The sequence below is a fragment of the Oxyura jamaicensis genome, chromosome 14, assembly GCF_011077185.1.
Source record: "Oxyura jamaicensis isolate SHBP4307 breed ruddy duck chromosome 14, BPBGC_Ojam_1.0, whole genome shotgun sequence".
NCBI lineage: Eukaryota > Metazoa > Chordata > Aves > Anseriformes > Anatidae > Oxyura > Oxyura jamaicensis.
Window position 1 is genome coordinate 16,963,990 of NC_048906.1, and position 21,297 is coordinate 16,985,286.

General features: G+C 42.0%; 1 long non-coding RNA gene across 1 annotated transcript in view; it reads left to right on the forward strand.

Annotated features, from left to right (window-relative positions):
• Positions 1 to 1,915: 1,915 nt before the first annotated feature.
• LOC118174355 overlaps positions 1,916 to 21,297 on the forward strand; it is a 63,572-nt gene continuing 44,190 nt past the window's right edge. Inside the window, exons 1-2 of the long non-coding RNA XR_004754623.1 lie at positions 1,916 to 2,535; positions 12,734 to 12,895. This is a non-coding gene — a long non-coding RNA (uncharacterized LOC118174355). The remainder of the gene's footprint in view (positions 2,536 to 12,733; positions 12,896 to 21,297) is intronic.

The following is a 21,297-nucleotide window of genomic DNA, read 5'->3' on the forward strand; positions in this document are numbered from 1 at the left end:
AGACTCCGGTGAACCTTTTATGAATAACATTCATAAAATCATTTGTGTGTGTCATCTTGGCTGTGCTGGATACTGCAAAGGCATCACCCTTCTTTGGAGAGGAAGAGGCTGAGATGGGGCTGGAGTGTGCATGAGGTGACTGTGACAGCGAAGTGTTATGCATCAGGGTGTTGAATCATGGTACATGTTTTTGCATCCAGGTCACATGAGCTGGAACAGCTACAAAGCTTCATAAGGTGAACTCATGCACAGCAGCTTCAAGGCCTGTGCATAAAGCACTCTTTTTGTACTTGTGTAAAGGAAATAAAAATGAGATGACTGATAGTGCAAACGCAAAATTAGCAATGCAGGTGAAAGCAAGAGTGCTGGGGAAGCACAGCAGGATACAACAGTTAGAGCAATCAAGCATGAAAAGGAATCAAGGAACAGGAGGTTTACAACATCCTATCTGTCTTGCTTAAGCGTGCCTGTCCATGTGATCAGTGAAGGTAACTTGTGATTCTAAGCAGATACTTGCAGCAGTATGCTACAGGGCAATAACAAAATTGCTATCAGCTAATTACCAAAGCGGTGTCCTTTGCTGACTGTATGTCAGCGGTGGTAGGTCCCCGTCACTCATGCCATGTTCTGCTGCTGAGTGTGTTCCAGCAGTGCACAGGGAAGATTTCCTCGCAGAGCACTAAAAGCTGTGCTGATGCATTGGTCATACTGCTCCTTGCTCATTTATGGCTTTATTGCTAAGCCTCCGCTTGGGACCCAGCAACATCATAACTAATGCACAACTAAAACCTCAAGGCTGAAGGAAAAGGGAAGTGAATTTCTTATTCCTAACTTCAGTTTTAATACCTGCAGAAACTAACTATTCCCCCTTCCTCCCCGAAATGCAGAGAGGCTGGTTGCTGGGGATTAATGCATGAAGCCAGGAGCTGAGCTGATCAGGTCACCTGAAGGAATGAATGTAAGTGTACCAACTGTAGCAGAGAGCAGGCAGCTCTGTGTGTATCTGTGAATGGCTTTCTGAGGAAAGCAAGGGATCAACAACATCTGGAGGGGCCGACTTAGGAACAGGATGCTGGCACTTCTTTGCTGCCAGTTTGGGAAGCTTCTAAGAGAGGGCAGTGATAGGAATAGCAGCTTCCCTTGAAAGGAAATTCAAAATCCAGTAAATCACTTGTTCGAACACAAAAACTGAAGTAAACCATATGCCTACGCTACTCATGTTTTCCTTCTTCAGCCTGTTCCATTGTTTTTCAGAGGCCAAGTTTTCCTTGGGCTACTTCTTTCTTTTCTTTTTCCTTTGATTGAATAGATTTTTTTATTTTTTATTTTTCTTGGAAACTGCCTCCCTCTTCCCACCCCCATGTTTTTTCTACTCCCTTCCTCTTTTCCTTCTCAAAAATTGCAGCTGAAGGGAGCTGGCACCCTCACACAGTGCCTTGCTTCTGGATGCAGGAGAGTGGAGCTGCGATTCCCCTCCTTGACTATTAGCCAAATGGACTTGTGTACCCTAAGCTCCATGTATAATCTGTGGTGAAAAATGAGCACTCAGAGCATAAATCCCCTGAACTGTTTCAGATTGATTTAGTAAAGGTGAAACACACCTAGACTCTTTAGTGTCCACGTCTGCTGGGCATGTTTATATTTAACTAATACCTCTCAGTTTGGGTCTACTACTGACCTATCCAATGACTTGTGCAAGTCATCGGCAAATCTGCAAAGTGGAATAATGTTATGATTTTGTAACAACTCTAACTTAGTTAAGTTTTACTTTGGCTACAGCAGGACTTGGCTGTGTGCAGTGTTCTTATCCTGTTAACTTTTGCCTTCTTTTTTAACCTTTGGACTCTTTTGCAATAGGAAGTTGTGTCATTTCGTTAATTGGCAAGGGCTTGTCCAACATCTGCAGCCACAGGGATTAGAGCTGGAGTCTGAGACCCCTCTCTTTACAGGCCTGTCTCCTTCATCCAGAGAGCAGCTAACCCCTTTCTTCCCAGAGCATTAATACTGTCTCAGGGCAGGAAGGAAAATAGGACACTGAGTGATTTCCTCCTTTCTCAGCAGTGTCCTCTCCTCACTAGCAGCCACATCAAAACACCTCCCTGGGCAGTGGCAGGTAAGAGAGGTGACAGTCAGCAAGCTGGCCAGAGTTTGCTGCTCGGGTCTTATCTCCTCAATGGAAAGCGAGGGCAGGTCAGCTGGAAGCACCAGCAAGTCATGTAGTGGCACCCAGAGTGCTGCAGCTGGACCCCCACATACCTGCACTTGGACAAAGGCATGGGTGATGGCTTGAGCAGAATGCTCAGCAGAAACCCTGCCTGATGCGGTGGCTTTGACAATGTTGCCAAGTCGCTGAGATTCCTTACAGATTCATAATATTTGTTGATATGAAATGCTCAGTCTGTTCTTAAAAACAAGACAACCAATGCCGCAAACAAAAACAAATTTTATCAAGGAGAGAAAGCTGGCAAATGCAAGCCATGAAGTCTGAGTCTCCAGACCTAAAGATTTGTTTACCAGCAGGATCCAAAGTTAACTGTAAGTTTCACATTTTTTACTCAATCCTGTCAATTTCTAGGGTCTGATGCAGAGATGTGGAGTGTTCCTTAGCCTCATCTGCTATTTCTTGAGTGCTAAGCCACATCAAGGTCACCCCTTGACTTTTTTTTTTTTTTCCTCTCATGTCTAGCTTTATCCCATTTTTGGATTACTTCTCAAACCTGAGGTCACCAGAGGCAGCTGTGCTTGCTTTTGCATGGTTAATGAGTTGCAGATTAGCTCTTTTGAAACCATTCTGCAGTTTTCATCCATGCTCATTTGTACCCAACAACTTTATATTTTTCATTTATTCATCCCGCAGCTTTATCAAATTATTCTCTTGTCATGCGGTTCTCTGCTGTTTGAAAGGTTTGGTTTCCCCACAGGAACATCCTGGCTTATGACAGGAAGAACTCTACTTCCTCAACTTCAGTGACTGACTGGTTTTACGTTGTCTGTAAATGAGGTGCTGGTAGTGTCCTAGATAAAAAATACATGGTCAGTTCCATGCACAACAGATGATATAGCAGGATATCTGATTATTAGTTTTCTCATACAGTTCTGATTTTTGGTGCAGGATGAACCCAAGGGAAAGATCCTGCTCAGTCATGATTATGGTTGACAGCTTCATAAATCTCACTGTTGGAGACATTTGCAAGGACTGCTTGCTCTTTCACCTCTTCCTGAATGGCAGGATAACTGCACGTTCCAAGGGCCCACGGTTAGCAAGCATTGTGCTGTTTTAGCAATATGCCATCAAGCTGATGTATGTTAGACCACAAGCGTGAAAATGGTCTACACCTGTCAGAGCATCAGCATTTAAATAGGACTTGATGGTTGTGGTCTTGTGCAATGTCCTGTGGGACAGTGTTTCCAGGCCTGTCAGTTAGGGCTGCAGGAGCTTTGATCCTTGTTAATGCAAGGATTTACAATATTCATAGTGGGCTGCTGGAAAAATCTCATGCTGTGATGATATGAAAGAACAGCCTCTCAGTGCAAACACCTTTGGTTACATCTTCTCTCATTTCCTTCCCATCACCTGAGCAAAAAGCAAACAGAACAAGCAGCAAGGACCACAAAAGCAATTGCAGTGCAGAGAAGCTGCTTATAGTTCTAGCTCAGCTGACTGGTTCAGTTCTTCTTACCCATGCATTCAAGCTGAAGGAGAAGCTAATGCAGAAGAGATGTTTTCCATATCCTCAGATTTTGACAGTCGTATGTGCTAAAAATCCTGTGAGAGAAGAGGCCATAGCCTGAAACCAGCAAGAACTGCCTAATTTTGAGGCTGTAAGAGGACTGAGTTTTTCCCCAGAAACTTGTATCGCTTTGGAGTGGGCACCAGGACAGGTCATGTCTGTTGGGGTGCTTTCTCCACTCCCCTTTGAGCTTGTGGGTTTGTTTTTAACTCCTCATAGCAAGACCTGCTTGGAGAATTTAATCTGCTCCAACTCATAAATGCCTTTCCTCTGTAGAATTCCTTAATTATGTGGGAGCACACTAAATACAAATACAAACTAACTCCCACTGTCTGTGCTACTAGCAAAGCTGCAGCTGACATATTGAGGCAGCTTTGAAGTGTTCTGCTCTGAATTGCTGGCTATTTTTCCCAGGAAACTTTCAGGGAAGAGAGTACATTAACGGTTTCCTGCAAGCATTTGACTAAATCATTTAGCACACAGCACATGTGATATCTGTAACCTTATCTCTTAAGAGTGCTGTAACATCTAGTGAGGTGCTGTTGCCTGCACACAGTGTACTCTTCTGGCTGAAGTTCTCGTTAGTACCAGCTGAGCTTTCTGTAATTTGGGAACAATCTGTGCTTCCTGTAGGTCAGACTGATGTGTATGCTACAGAGGTGCTTACGTACTGGAAGATCTGACCCTCTGGGACAGCTGGTGGCTGCCTGGCACCTCTTAGTTTCTGGGATTTTCTGGTTAACCATGAGGAAGGATGCATGGAATGTTGTCATAAATAGATGTGCAAACAACTCTGAACTGGTACCATAAGCCTTTACGACAAAGCCTGGTTTCATTCTGATGCAGATAAGCAGCCCCGCAGGCTATTCAGAAGATGTCAGCGGTCTCTGCCACAGTTAGCGTTTGGACACATGAGTAAGAGGCATTGAGAAAATTTTGGGTTCAGGTTGATGTGAGGCAATTAAGACAAGGATGTTCTCCATGAATGGTTGAGTTTGAAAGTCAACTGTGTAGAAAGTGAGTTAATAGCACGTAGAGGATCTCACAGATGCCCAGGATGTGGGGAAGTGTGTGTTTTTTCTTCCTAAGGATCATATATCTTTAATTCTGCAAGTATAAAGCCCTTCCTTTGTTAGTTTAAGCAAATTGGTACCAAGTGGTTAAAAGGAAAAAGCTGTTCTCAAGCAGAAGCGTGCTTACATGAGAGGAGATATGAAATTCATCAGAAGCATAAAGCTGTTACTCTCTTAGTGTCTGTGTCATGTTCTAGAGTAGAGACAGGTGTCTGCCTAAAAGGAGAAGCCCTTTTTTGTGATTCTAGGGTTGTGATGGAGTCCAGCAGCATCAGGTGTATGGAAGGCACTGAGCTGGCTGTGCCTCAGGCTAGAACAGTTAATTCCGACTGGAGGGGAGAGCTGACTCCATAATGGGCATCACCCTGCTTGTCACCTTTGTTGGGACAGTTGTAGGGCTGACAGTCAAAGACACAGAAGACAGGAATAACTTCATGTATTCTTAGTTTAGACAAACTTTTGTTATGCTCTTGTCTTTGAGACAACTAAAATGGTGTAAATACTTGCTTATGTTTCTCCTCAAGGCACAGGGGAGATTTTGGTTTGTTGCTGGGTTAGGCCCAGGTTAAAGCACTGGGAAAGTAACCAGATATAAAGCTGCCAGGAGACAGGGCTGAGAGCAGAAAGCTGAAGAAGAAAAGAGCATCCCATCTGAGTGTGAAATTTGTGCTGCGTCATGGTTTGCCCTTATACATTCTTTTCATTAAAGACCAACTTTTTGACTTGCCCTTTGCCAGTTGGCAGTCGTGTGATAGAAGGAGCAGTTTGGCTTCAGGGTAAGGCTTAAAATCCTAGGACAGATGAAGCCTTTAATAACGAGCTTGATCTCACTGTGGAAGGCTAGTGCCTAACTCTTCACACATAATATCAACAGAAGAGTGTAAGCTTTCTAAACAGTGGGATGGTTTACTAATGTCATTTGTTTTAGCCTAAAGCAACAGCCCTCAGCGCTACTTCTGAAGGATCTGCTGCTCTTATCAAAGGCTGGATCCTCTTCATTGATGCATGAAGCTACCTATCCCTGTATATGTGCTAATTGATACTGTTCCTGATGCCAACTAACAGGTCTGCAGTCAGTCTGTCCCCGTCAAATGCAGGCAGAGCAGGTTGCTAGCCTGATGAGTGCACAGTATGACTGAAGCCAAGATCCATGCCTGTGCGCAGCCACCTGAGAAGCCATTCATGATTTGCCCTTGCACACCAGCTCTGCAGTGTTCTGAACTGCAGCTGGCTAGGAACAGGGTCCCTAGATCCCATGCTATTTCTGGCATGCGACTGGAATTATGCCAAGACCTTGTTTATGCCCAGAGCTGGAGTGCAAACCAATTTTGAAGGTTGGGTCTTAAAAAAATGAAATGCCTAAAAGGAGAAAAAATGCTTTACTACCTATGACTTCAGCAACCTCTTGCTTGTTTAACAGCAGAGCATGCTCTGCAGTTGTCAGAGTTAACCTCAGCAGGCTGCTCCATGAACCAGGGCTTTAAAGACCTACTGGCTCAACACACATTGTCTTGTGATACAGATCAGAGTAACCCAACATACTCCAACAAGGGGAAAAATTTGTTTTCTTACTTCATTCCAGAGCTGAGGCTTATGCTTTTGTCCAATTCAGACCAACCCATGAAACAAATTATAGCAGTGACAAAACTAAAGTCACTGTCTGAAAGATCAACTCATATCAAGCATGCAGCTTGAAGGGGAGTTTTGATCAAAGAATAAATCTTTAGCTGATACGCTATTTTTCCATGGGTGCTAGTTACATAAATACATATGAGCACTTATATTAACTGCCACACAGTATGGCTTCTAACAGAATTTCTTCACTGTTCAGCACATATCTTTTGCAAAACCTGGTAATTGGAAACACGTGTTAATTGGTCGTACCAGTTAGCAATCCAGAAATCCAGTTAATTGCACTCTGATATTCCATAATATTCTCTCCACTAGAAACTTCTAAATGTTCTTTACCTAATATGCTGTGCAGGTTTTCTGGTGAACACGATCTTGATACTAACTTGAAGTGGTGTGTTTGTGTGTGTGTCAGTTGGAGAGAGTGGCACAAACACCAAATTTAGATCTGTTTAAGTGCCTGTGGCCTTTAACTTTGGGCCTCAGCAACAAAAAAAAAGTCTGTTCTGTTAACCTTCTACCAGGACTCTGCAGCATGTTCTTCTTTTATACCAAATAATAATAATAGAATAATAAAATAAGGAAATGATTTTACTAAAATAAATGAAGAAGAATGGGAGTCCTTTTATGATTCATAGACAGATCTTACCGAGTATTTTCAGATTAATATCAGATTCCTCCTCATCTCAAGCCAGATTGTATCTAGTAAAGATGCCAAAGCAAAGTAGAGACAACAGCTTTATAATGGCTATTTTCCTTTGCACTTTATTTTTTTCCATACCTTCTTTCTTATTTCCTCATCCCTATTTTGACCATATCTGGATAATATTCTCTTTCAGTCCCATCTAGCCTTTTGCTCTGTTTGCTGCAGATACTCCAAGCTCAAATCTTCCCTGCTCCGTATTATCAGTGTCTTCAAACATTCTTTTATTTATTTATTTTTATTATTATTATTATTTTCTTCTCTGGACTTACATGCATTTCCCCTGCTCTTGAAATATTAAAGCAGAGTCCTTTTAGATATAAGTTAGCTAAAAGTACTGTATATTAATTTCATTGACTGTGTTCTATAAAAAGCTGTTGTAAATATAGCTTTTTCCAAAGGAAGCATAAGTAAGCTAAGAAATTCAGATCTGTCAGACAGGACTATAAATATCCACCTATATTAAACATACTCAGGAAGCTGTAAATACATGTATTTACCATATGGGTGACTTCATTTTGTGATTTACAAGAGCTAGGCTTTGTGCAGGTTTTCTGGTGAACATGATCTTGATACTAACTGAAGGAATGTGTGTGTGTGTCAGTTGGAGTAAGTGGCACAAACAGCATCTTGGCTTCCTGCAACTGGAGAAAAAAGAGACATGATGTTCAACTTGCCCGTGGCATTGCAGCAGGATTTCCTCTTTCCTCCAGCATGTTTCCTACTATTTTTTTCCAATATTTTTTTACTGTCAGTTAAGGCTCATTCCTCTGGGAGATTTTCTGAGGCTAGTTAAGCTCAGTGCCATTTATTTTTATTTTTTAACTTTAGTGATGTTAATTCTTATTTCCTTACTGTTCTGTTGTTTAATCTCTCCACCTGATCATCTGTCCTGATTATTGCTTAGTATGTACAGTTGTACTATATCAGGAGGATTTGAGAATTTGACTGCAAGAAAAAACACCTCTGTAGTCAAGAGGAGTTCCAACCCACAACTGGTAGGTGCTCATCTGAATGAGCAGCTAGCCAGAATTATCCCCACACAGCATCCCCACTGCATCTCACCAACAAGCTGTTTTGGGTGGATGGCTGCTGAGTGGTGTTGGTATCCACCTGGCTGAGGAACTTGCATGGCAGACAGGCAGACTCGCATGAGCTGTAATTTGAAGTAGATATCGTTGTGTGGCAAAATAGGTGAGAATGGTACAAGTTCTGCCGGGCTCAGCCCTATGGCACAGCAGCATGTTTCTGTATATTCCTGTAAAAGGGCTTGAAGGAAATTCTCTGCCCTTTAATGATGAATGAAATATTTCCTTCTTCCTATTCTCTATTAACTCACAACTGTGTAAGTGACCTTTGGACTTTGTTACACGTTCCTAAAACGTGGACTGTGTTTTTAGCCATTGCCAATTCCTGTCACTGGAATTGCAGCATCGAAGTAGCCTGTCAGAGAATGACATGAGAAGAACAATGTTACCTTCTGACACTTTTTATCACAGAGTCAGTATCACAAAGGATATGTTCTTTTCCAGGCTAGCTCTTTTCATCATAAAACAAACCTTTGTTCTGTTACTGAGTGGTTTTGCTGCTTAGGTCCAGAGTCTCCTCTCTCTCACTAGAGAACATCTCCAGAAGTGAGTAGGGGTTAACTGAAAATGGTGACTAGAACAGGGAGTTTGAATGTAGGAAAAAAGGCAAACGTCAGTTAGATGTAAACAACTTTTGAACATTAGTGAAGGTGGCATTTACTCAAAATGATTGGACACTGCATACCTCAATGAGGTATGGATTTTGGATGTGGCCAAAAATAGTCTGGAGAAATCTGGACTCAAGTCCTGGTTAAAGACTTCAGCTTAGAATTAATATCTTAAAAAATTCCATCAAAAAGCTTTGCCCTAGTCGGACTAGGCTGTAGCATACTGGGAGTACATTTTGTTTCTTTCCATGCTGTATTTATCTCCTGAGCAGGGGAAAGAATATTTTTATCAATCAGTGTTCGCAGTGATCATCACAGTTCTAGAAAGCTGCCAGCTGAGGTGACTTTAGAGTCCTGTGCTTTGCAGAAATCAACACAGAGAGATGCTCGCTTCATTTACTGAGCTTTAATGGAGCTATTTTGGGACCTGGAACTCCTGCTCATCAGCCACATACTTCTGGGCAAAATCTTTCCCTCACCAGATTGCTTTCAATTAAGCTGTTCTGTCTCAAATGGATTGTGGGCAATGTAGAGTAATTCTGGTTTGAATGAACAGACACCCAACTGAGTGACTTACTGCTACATTTATCTCCAGCTTTATGTTTATTTCTGATTGCACAAGCAGCCTGAATGTAGGCTGGAGAGATGTTTGTTTCTTCTTTCTCTTGTTCTCAAGGTTTTTGCCTGAACCCTCTCCCATCTGCTTGGCAAAGATGATTTAAAGTGGCTATGATCCCCCTGGATGCCACAGCTGGATTACAGCCCTGTTTCACTATGCTCTTTTTAGTGGTGTCCAGCAGCAATGGGCACAAACTGGAGCACAGGAGGCTCCCTCTGAGCACCAGGATGCACTTCTGTGCTGTGTGGATGATGGAGGACTGGCACAGGTTGCCCACAGAGGATGTGGAGTCTCCTTGGAGATCTTCAAAAGCTGCCTGAACGTGGGCCTGGCAAGCAGCCCTGGGTGGCCCTGCTGGAGCAGGGGTTGTACCAGATGGCCTTCAGAGGTCCCTTCCAACATCAGCCATTCTGTGATTCTGTGCTATGGGGGTCTGCAGTGGGTGCACGTGGGAGAATACATCTTAAAGTCCAAGTTGGCTGCTGTAGCTGCTGATCTATCCTTCATGTAGGCAGCAAGGAAGGTTACAAAGTGGTCACTACACAGCTGCAGGAAAGCTCTCTCACCCTCTGTCGGACCATTCCTATAGATCCAGGAGAGGAAAGCCTATGCACTGCTTCTCAAACCTAGATCAACTTGTAGCTTCCCCTTCCAGAGGGAGAGCTGTGTCTGAGACCTGTCATCAGGCTCTCACCAGCCTTTGGTTTTGTTGACATTATGCAAACTGTTTAGGGCAGTCCTCAAATGTCCCACTAAGGAGAAGTTTCGCCAGGGTTTGGGACCCTTTTTGTACAAAAAGTTGTCTCTTTCAACTCTTCACTGCAACTTTCTGAATGAGAGCTTTTGTTAGCCTGGGAACAATGGAGAAGATTTTGGGATGCCTGTTGGTACTGAAGGCAGTTTCTTGGCAAAACTACACACTTGAGATTTTTGACTGGTTTTGCTATTTATTTTTGTAGCTCTCTGCTTATAAACCCTCATTCCCTCTACACAAAAGCAGAAGCCTCCGAAGGAAAAGGAAAGGAAAGTTACAATAATTTTCTGTCAGAAATCTTCTAAGATCACCCAAAAGAGCTTAATCACAAACCGTGTTGTGGCTATGAGTCTCTTAAAGGAAAGCTCTGTATCTTTTACACTTCTAATATGATTAAAATTCCTGTCTTCAGCTGCTATTTCTGCTCTTGTTGGTTTGCTCTGTGGTTATGGGAGGTCACTCAATCAAATTTTAAGGAAAGGCAAATTAATGAAATAGCCCACACGTGTTCATGGTGAGGAAATAGGAAATACTTAGCAGGGTGCCTCGTCTGATGGGCAGGGCAGCGGGGCCGTTAGCTGCATGTGTATTATGGTGTTGCAATACACCACATAGTCATTGCCCTATTTGTAGCATAAACGTATACATAACACTTCAGAAAGCAGATGAGCCAAATTTTCTATTAAAAAAAAAAAAAAGCCCCAAAGTGCTACAGTTTGCCTCGCCGCAGTCCTGTGCCCCCATCTTCCCTTCCTGCAGCCCTGTCACACCGTTTCTGAGAATATGCCGCTCCCAGCTCTTCCAGGTGTTGCTCACAATGCCGAATCCCTGCAAGTTTTGTGCATTGAGCAGCTTGTCTCCTCTCTGAGGTCGTTTGATATTTCAGGTCATTTGGATTATCGGAAGTATGGGCCATAGCACTTTTGCTTTCAATGCTCAGTTCTTTGAGTTTGTGCTGTGCATTTCCAGGGAAGGATCTGGCTGCTTGGCTGCACAGCTCCGGCGCTTCTGGCTCTATCTACTGAGAAAATGTGTGAAATTATGTCCAGGGTTTTCCAATGTAGCTCTCCCTCACAGACCTGACGCTTCCTGGGCGGAGGGATGGGAACAGGAAGGGGGTTCCTGAGACCTCTCATTTATCTGTCATGATGACAGTTTGTTAAAACAGAAGTAGAATTACTATAACCCATTTACAAGCCTGCTAACAGCAAAACAGAAACTGAATTTACACATGCAATTCTGCTAATGAGAGCTTTGAGTTTTGTGGGTTTTTTGTTTGTTTGTTTGTTTTTTGTTTTTTAATTCAAGGGCCATTTGACAGGAACAAAACCACTGACTCATAAAGTCTTTGTTTATTTAGAGTCTCTAATGTGAAGTAACTGAAAACAAACAGCAACAACAACAACAACAACAACAACAAAACATCATCCTTTCTGAGTTTTCTTAACCATACCACTAATATATCACTTGAATCACTTGATAAAAACTCAATGTTGATCTAAACCCATGTTACAAGTAAACAGTGAAATGCTAGAAAAAGGCAACTACTTTACTGGAAACTCTTCATCCAAGAGCTATTTCTGCTGCAGAGGCTCCAAGCAGCTGCTGCACAATAAGGGCATGATTATCTGAAAGGCCATACCTTGGGGTAAAAGGAAGGCTATTGATTTTCATTTTGAAGAGTTACTGAAAACCAGGAGGAGAGGGAATGAGGGATTGTTAAGTTCCAGGTAAAGTAAAACAGAGATAATGACGACTGCAAGTGGATAGGCAGCCAAAATGTCTGGGTGCCTTTAAAGCAGTAAACTTCGGGGAAACAGGCAGGTTTGTTTTCCAGGAAGAGATAATAATGTAGAAACCTCTTTCTTGTGGCTTTCTTTAATCACACGGAGGGATGGTGTTAAAAGCCAAGCGTGCACAGAGAGACGTTCCCTTTGAACTACAAAAGCACAGCACATCCCAGGCTCAGTTCACTAAGCGGGTGCTTTACTGAAAGTTACAGTCATCTCTTGTGTTGGGCTGACCTCCTGTATCTCTTTAAAAACAGCTATTTAGTGGCCTTTGCTGTTACAGTATTATCAATGTGCAGAGAGGGTGTCATTCGAACATGTTTGTGCCATGTTGTCTTCAAGCATTTTTGAGTGTATCTGACAATAGCTGTGCAAATCCAGTTAAAATATTTTCACTAGCTGAGCAGTCATTTATCCAGAGCTGTACCTGGAAACGTTCTGCTGATGTATGGTCATATCCTATTTCATTTCAGATTTATAGGTCACTGCTTCCTCCTCATACAGATTGAGCTGTCAATTTTTGCATGTAATGGGCTCATAAATACCTGTCTTATATCCTTTTGGTGTGTCCTAGGAGAGCTGAGGTGTTGGCTGCTGTGGGTGTTAGATCTGGAGGGCCTTTAGAAAACACAGACATGTGAAATCCTGCTACAATCAGAAACACAGAGATAGATATACAATGTTTATAGCCCCTTTTGTTCCCCCATTCATTAAATCTATGCTATCTTCTTTACCCAGGAGGAATAACCATGGTGCAGCAGATGGGCATCCAGCCTCAGCCCATGCCTCCCTGCTGCTTCCCTGCCAGAAGAAGAAGATCCCCTGGTGAGATGTTAACTGCTGCCCTGGGACTCCTCTTCTGACACTCCAACCTCCAGTACGATCCAAATGCTGAGAAAGGTAAAGTTCTAAAGAAGTTTTAAAAAAGAAAGATGGAAGGATTTAGCAGCTCCTGTACAAGAAAATAAGAGCATGCTGGCCAAAAGTCTGCTCTTCTTTTCAGGGAATTACCAACAGTCAGATTACAATGATCACCCTTTAAATTATAGTAACCAACCACATGTTCTGTGAAGACAATTTTGAATTCTAGTGAGAAAAAAAAAAAAAAAAAAAAAAAATTACTGTTGGTTTTCTCCCCCCACTTCCCTCCTCTTCCCTTTTTTCCAGGAACTAAGTACTGTCTTATATGCCTGTACATTTGTGTCATCCTGCGTACATTTGGAGTCATCCAAACAAAGCCATGTGGCAATCCCTGTATGTGCCTGCAGTTGGCCATAAAGCTTTGCTTCTTTGCAGACTCAGAAAAAGCTCTGCTGTTTTTTTCCTGCTCTGAGATCCAAATCGCCACAGACGAGTGCAAACTTTCCCTCTGTTCCCATCTGTTTGGATGGGATCCTCAGGCTCTTACTCAGCTGCAGTCTTTCCCCAGAGGAGACCTTAGTTTCTTGAAAACTAACATCTGATGGCTCTACCCATGAAATCACAAATTCAGTCTGACCCAATGCAGAAGGCTATTGAATTTGTATTCATAGACGTAACTAGGTAAATAAAATAGGCTGTTTTTCTCTAACCAATTACTTTCTGTGCAAAAGGGATTTCCCATGTTTTAGCAAAAACTCAAATCCTTCTGAGATCTCTTTTGAATTCAGTTTTGCAGTCACTGTCAACTTCCTGCTGCAACTTCTATGGGGCTTTTGCCTAAAAAAGACTAGGGAAATCTGAGGCCTTGATTCTGAATTGCTTACTAATGCAGTTCACTATAAATCTGTAATGTTCTTGGATTAGTCACTGGCATATTTTCTCTCTCTCCATCTTATTTTACTCCATAAATATTCAGCCTTAATTACAGCTTTTTTTTTTTCTTTTTCTTTTTTTTTTTTTTTTTTCCAATGAAATCTAAATTTAGCATTTAAGTTTAACTTACGCTTCCTGGACAATTAAGGGAGAGAAAGTTTTGCATTCATCTCTTTCTTTGGCAGGCTTTTCATTGTCAGTAAGGCCATTCCCTTTTTGTGGCAGAATTAGCAAAGTACTGTATGTGTTTGCTTGTGGAACCTACCTGCCACATTACTAATAGACTCTGAATGATTTCTCTCAGCTATTGGGTATACACTGTCAGTTCAGCATTTCATTTCCAGTTTGATCCTGCCAAACTCAACAGTACGCTCCTGTGACAGCTGTTCAGTGGCTCGGGTCTAGATTGGGAAGTTTGTCTTTTACTGATGTTCTGCATGACTGATTTGCCAGATCTGGTAAACAAACGGGAGCTGGTACCTACTGCAGGCTCTCATTGTTCTTTAATACACAAAGGTGTCTCTTATATTCAGCACTATGGAGGTTAACACAAATAACAGAACAAAGAGTTGTCATAAAATCTTGAAAAATTACAGTCTATCCCAGCCAAATATTCCTGCCATAGGTTAGCACTGTTTCTGACATTTATTGGATCTTTCTTTTAGCCATTTTAGCTCCATAATATGACATGGTTTCACTTTTCTTTTTTTTTTTTTTTTTTTTTTTTTTTTTTTTTTTTTTTCCTAAGTTAGCAAGTTGTCTTGGCTCTGGAAGGGTTTAAGAGCCAACACAAAGGATGAGATGGGATTCTATAGCCCAGGCGCAGGGATGGAGAAAAAGAACAGCCAAGATGGGGTGGGGGAGTTACTGGATTGTGTCAACTGTCTGTGACACCATGCCCTTGAGTTGTTTAGAAAACACCCCGCCTATATTGTTTCTTTCACACAAAGTAGACAGCTGTCAGCCTTCTTAATACTGGCTCACAAGAAAGAGCTAAAATTGTTGAGAAAAATCTGCTTTCAGGAATGCAAAATATAGATTGGGACAGGTTTTACATACCAAGCTTGCCCAGTGTCCTAAGAGGGGGCACGTTTTTATTTAGAGCAGCTCAAATAAGGGTTATACTGCCCAGTCTGTTGGGGGACAAGCCAGTTGGACTAAGTCCTTCAGGCTGCCTTCAATACCTCATACTCCGGCTGTCAGAAGTTATATCTCTGGCAGGCAGATTCAAGCTTGCCAACCAGTAGGTGGGCGAGTGCCTTTAGACCATTAACAAGCCAAAATGACTAGTAGCCAGAGCAAGCTGGATCAGAACCAGCCCCTCCTGTGTTGCAGAACTTCCCACAGGTGCCCATAGAGAAAACCTTCCTAGCTCTGCCCTCTGCTGTCATCTGGCTCAAGCAGGTCCAAACTTGCTTCCTACCCCTCTGCAAGGATAGGGCAGATTTCACAACTGGTGTTAACAACCATTTTGGAAATCCCACACAAGGAGACATAGATAGGTAAATACTATGATAGTTCCCTTACAGATTTCTCCTCAGAAGTGGTAGGGAAATCCCCAGTCCTTGCAGGTGAGGGCACAGCCCTTCCAGTTCTAGATTCTCCGGCTTTTGGAGCATGAGAGAGCTTGGATAGCTGACCTCATCTCTGTCCCTGCTCTGCCTTGCTCACTTGCAGCCTGTTTGCAGTGCAGCACTTTTACACGGCATCTGAAGCCTGCAGAGTTTTTTTAAAGGGGATTCCCATTCCACAGATTGTGTGCGAGTACAGATAAACTCCTTAAGTGTCACTGGAGTGGAAAAGAAGAGTGAATGGGTTTGTGACGTGATTTCCCTCTGTTGTCTCTGTAGAAAGCTCTCTGCAAAGCCTGGGTTGTTTATGTAAAGCAACCAAACCCCTTTCCATAGGAACTGGTAGCTAAATATTGGTCAAAGTCCAGTTATTAGGTTTATGGAGCACTAATGGAATATAATATACAAGCATTTTTTCTGATTTCTCCCTGCATCAACAAGAGTGAGCAGTGGACTTCATGGAACAACATGTCCTCCAGGTGTGCCCAGTTCTGGCATTGGTGGAGGGTTGCTCCAAGGCTGCTGTGTGCTTGCTGGAGAACAGAAGCTGTTTCAGTGTAAGGAGCATGTCTCCATCATCCAGAGCCCAGGACAGGTCTGGTAATTTCATTACACAGTCATCCATAGCTAGGTATGAGGCCACAGGGCAGAAGTAAGTCTGCATTGAGCAGCATATATATATGGTGTCTTTCTGTGAGGGATGAACCAGTCAAGAATTTCAGAGAAGAGGCCTTATCCTCAGCATTCAATAGGTCTTACTTAAATCACGTCAGAGCAGTTGACCAAATGACCATATCTAAGCCTGAAGTTCCTATTAGGAAAGTCATATATGAAATGGAGAATCAAAGGATTGCATTTATGTAGGAGTCTTCTGTGAAACAGAGGAACAGAAGAAGGGAAGGAAAAGCCCTCAGTAAAACTAACAAGAGCATGTACAAACAATACGATTCCCAAGCAAATCATCTTTCCAAGAGAATTAATAATCTGAAGTGAAAATTCTGAATCAGATATGGCCATGGTGGTTAGCTATGTCTTTTGGGATTTTTCAAAATAAAGCAAAGAGCAAAATCCTCACCTCATAAAACCTCACTGTTACTTGTGTTATGAGGAAAAAGAAAAAAAAAAGGCAGAATGGAACTACTAAATATTTGAGCACTGGCAAGCTGAGGAAATGCAAGCAAATTCAAATTTATCTTTGATGAGGTGCCAAATATCCTGATGTGCAGCATGATTCTCCTAAATTAGGTCAAATACTTTCTGATAGATATAAACCCAAGTGCCGATGAGGAAGCACTTCTGAATTTCTTGTATTCTAACACCTGAACTTCCTGCCAACCACCAACATCCTGTTTCTGTTACTGTCAGAGCCACTCATGCATTTTACAGTCAGATCTGATTAGTGCAGGCCAGGTGGCATTATTTGATGGGCCATTGTACAGTGAGTAAGCTTTTCTACTGAAATCAAGGCTTTTGACTAGCCCTAGGCAGGAGAACTTGTGTTGTATCAGCCTGATACGTGCACAGTCTAGTCCTGCCTTTGCTGCCACTATGATCAATAGCAAAAATCCCCCAACTCCAGTAAAAACAGATTACTAGAAAACACAAAAGAGTATGTTTCTTGAAAAAAATCTCCTTTTCATGCCTTTCCTCCTGGTTGCCTTAGGTATATAGATGCCCTCACCCTTTTACAGCCTTTCACAATCAAACCATCGAAGTCCTGAGGAAGTTGCTGTATTTGCCAAGAAACTTTATTTATTTATTTTTTCTCCCCAGTAGTCTAGTGGTCAGAGCACTTGCTTCCAGCCAGACACGGTGCTGGGAGAGGAAGAGGTTCAAGTCCTTGTTGCCTCACTCTGAGGCTTTGTGGCAGAGGGGAAGGGGCTTTGCTCTGCGGAGGAGAGGTAGGATCTGTGCCAAAGGCTGGGTTGAGCAGGGGAGGTCTGCAACCCCTGCCTGGATCACTCCCTGAGCCAGAGAAATCCTGCGGTTTAGTCACTGCTCCAGAATTATTGCTGGATTTTAGTCATTCACAGTTTCCTTTCCTTCTCTTTTCCTTCTCTTTTCCTTTCCTTTTCCTTCTCCTGTGTGCACCTAACTCTCCAGAGGCTGGATTCCTTTTCCTAGACTTGCTCCTATCAGCTCCATTTCCTAAAGTGGATGAAGCAGAGATCACAGACTGCAGTATTCCCAAAGCAAGGTCAGCATGTGCACGTCTCAGCTCCAACTTGGTCATATGGAAATATGTATTTCTTTTAAACCTATGGAAAAAATAAGATTGGACCAAATGTGGAATGTTGATTAGCTCATCCTCCTCAAAACTCTTAATATTGAACCATCCAGAGCAGAAAACATGAACTGATTTGTAAAGTAAAAACTGAGTTCAGTGAAAAGCTCATTGCTCCCCTGCCAACCCCATTAATAATATTAGCAAGTATTGTTCGATGATACTCTTTTCCCCTTCTCAGACTTTAATTTCCTGGAGAATTGTACCTGAAGGGGGAATTTAGAGGATTGTGACTGTGAGATATGTTCTTTAACTACAGTGGTTCCGGTGTAAAGGTGTGGTTGTTTTAAAGCAAAATGTGCCGTTTGTTGAACACCCTGCATGGAGCAGGCCACTGGCTGTTCTGCTTAGATTTGTGGCCGTTATGTCTCTTTAAAATGACATTAATAGCAAACAGCATTACCACATGCAATTTAGCTGTTTAGGAGTTACGAAGAGAAGATAGTATTTATGCCAACTTTTTCATGACAGGTCAATTATTTTGTTAGCACAGGCAACAGTGTATTTGTATTGTGCAACTCTTCCTAGGAACTGAACTGCACTGGAGGACAGGAAATCATGGGAAGCAGGATGGTCTTGAATTAAAAGGAAGGGATTTGTTTTTCTTGCTTTTGAATGCCAGTGCCTGTTGAGCTGCAATGACATACTGTACAATCTGTGTTTCTCATTATGCAACTAAGGAAAAGTAAAACCTGTAGAAGTTTAAAGTAAAAGTGAGTAGAGTGCAGTTATTTTTCAGTTTAGTTTCTTTTCCCTTGTTCTGTTTCGCCATGGTGACACATGGTCTCTGCAGGTCAAAACTTTTTATTTTGTAAGACCTTTGCAAGGTGCTGTTTTACAGAACTTCCTGAGCTGAACTTCGGCCAAAGCTGTCTTAATCTAAAGGAATAAATGACCACCTAACTCAATACACAGTGTTTAAAATTCAGCCACTTCTGTAAATTTTATAGCTGGTGAGTTACTTTCATAATCTGCCTGCTACATAAAGACTTTATGACTTAGACTGGGGGAGGTTCATAAATACTTTGCCCTTGATTATCTAAAAAGACACTATGTTATGCAGGTGTTTAATAGATGTCTCCTCCCCCTCCCTTTTTTTCTCTACAAACAGCATCTTATGTTAATTGCAAAATTGTGCACTTACTGTGGATTAAGCTTGAATAAAAGAGATTGCATATTTCTGCTCAGGCACTAAAGGCTGTTAAAACTGACCTGCACTAAATTCAAGCCTGAAAAAATTGGACCACCAGAAGTATAACTTGTATGGCAGTTAATTTTTTGACTTCTCCAAGTCCTCAATAAGGGTTTAGGCCCTTCACCATTGATCAGTGGACAGTGAGCAGCTTTTGGAGTGTGCTAATTTGTGTAACATCTTAATCTTGGAATAAACAGCTCTATATTAGCTGTATTGTTATTCTGCACTTGGTACTCCTTTTTAATAACAGTTCCCTTGCCAGCTGTAATCTCTGTGAGGACCATCTGTATGCTCTCACAGCTGTTGATCCCTCTTTCAAAATCCAGGTCATGTTTTCTCTGGATCTCTCAAACACATCACCTCCTTCCAAACTTTCTCAGCCTTCCAGGATGCTTTCCAGTCCCCCACATTTCACACATTTTTTTCCTTTAGAAAGAGAACATTTTATCTCAAGGTTAGTTTTCAGCTCAGCTCAGTTTCTGTTGACTTCGGCAGAGACTGAATTAGGCTCTGTAAGAAACCCTGAAGACCTCTGTGTATTCCTTGAACCTGGCATTTCAATTCAGTGTTCAAGCTAGTGTCGTTATGCACTTATAAACTGACTCAAAGCCTATTGACACCAACTTGGCATATGCTTATGGGTCATGTTTTGCATTTCCACTCAATTACCCTTGGTGTGTTTGTACACAATGTTAACAGATAAAGGTTTGTATACCATGTAGCTGCAACAGGCCAGGATGCAGCAGTCAGCTTTTCCTTTCACGCAGAACAGAAGTTCAGGTTAGGAGGATAAACTATGGTGCTATAAACTTTAAGAAGTCAGAAGAGATTATTCATCCCCAGTGGAAATGTCACTGCTAAAACCCATCTGGGCTTCCAGTCCCCAGACGTATTTTGGACAGAGGGGAGACCTGCATTTTTTTAAATGACAGTCTTCTTAAAAACTGTACTGAAATTACAAAGGAAATGAAATCTTTAGAAAAGCAAGGATGGCTGAGCAAGTCATTCAAAAGCCCTAGACTGTGGGGTCCTCACTTTATGCTCAACATACAGACATAGCATTACCTGTTGTCCTCATTTGTGCCTTTTGTTGTAGATTTAGAATTAGCATGGAAGTCCCATGCTATTTCAATACCTGTGATTGAAATTGTTGCTATATTAACCTTGGAAAGGAGCTTATGTAGTTTAGAATGCAGTGCATAAATTACACACATCAGGAAGAAAGATTACCTCGTTTTTTATTAGTTCCAGAGTATAATAAAAAGATATACTGTACAACTCGCAGAGTTCACACGAAAAACTTCTTCCTCATTAGGCACACTGGTTTTAAAAGTAGATGTCAAACAATAATTAGACATCTGGGAAAATAATCAGCAAATACTTCTTGGTACCTAGACCTTTGTATTTATATACCCCAAGACTCTTCCTAAATATATGTGTGTATTACAGCACAGGTAAGGGAATGAGGGCATAGGGAGGTTTATAGGCTCAGGGCTGGAATATCGAGAGACTCTTATCCTGCTGTCAGAAAGGTGTGCTTTAGGGAGTTGTGGTTTCAGCAGGGCAGCTCTAATGGCCAAAAGATAGACCATACTGAACTAAAAAAAATAAAAAATAAAAAAAATAAAAAATGGCTGACCAATTACAAGAACAATATTGTTTGTAAATGATAGCTGGACAGCTACTTGGTCGTACGCTCTGTTAGCACTGCTCAGCCAGTCACTGGCTTTTTCTGTGCAGCAGCAGTGATGAGATGAGAAAACTTACAGCAGCCAGAAACTCTTGTAGGAAAATGGAAATCACATTACTTTACCAAGAGTGCTGGGCTGAGAATACTGGAACTGAAATTATTACTCTTGAGAAAGGCACCATCTATTTTGTGTATAATTATACAAATACAGTACATGCCAAGCCTGCAAAGGTGATAGCTACATGATATGCTGCAGAGCTGTGGACCAAACAAGTGCAGCCAGTGCTCTGGAGCACTGTGCCTGCCCTCTGGCTATTACACTTTCTTGTCTGGGAAAAGCATCCCTTGTCTGCTGGCTTTGTAAAGTTGGCCTGACGAGTGTATTCTCCTCTTCCTGCAGAACCAGTATTCTTTCTGCTTCTCCTTTCTTCCTGGTTTTCCACGTCAAATAGGCCCACATTTGCGTAAGACAGCAACTTGCATACAGTACATTTATTTACAGCACAGCAATAGATATTTCATTAATCACAATTACTGAGTAACTGTGCAAGATTAGATAGAGGAGGTCCTTGTACTTGAAAAGGGAAATTCCTCTCTCCTGGATGAAAAAGGCTTTGACGTACTGAACAGGTGTTTGAATTTGTTTTAAGCAGAAGGTAATAGCTATCTCGTGTTTGTAAAGCTTTCATGGCTTGCTTTGTTTTACTTCAGATAGCTGGCCTCCTTGTGAACAGGGACAAACCAGGGGAACCATCCACACAGTGTCAT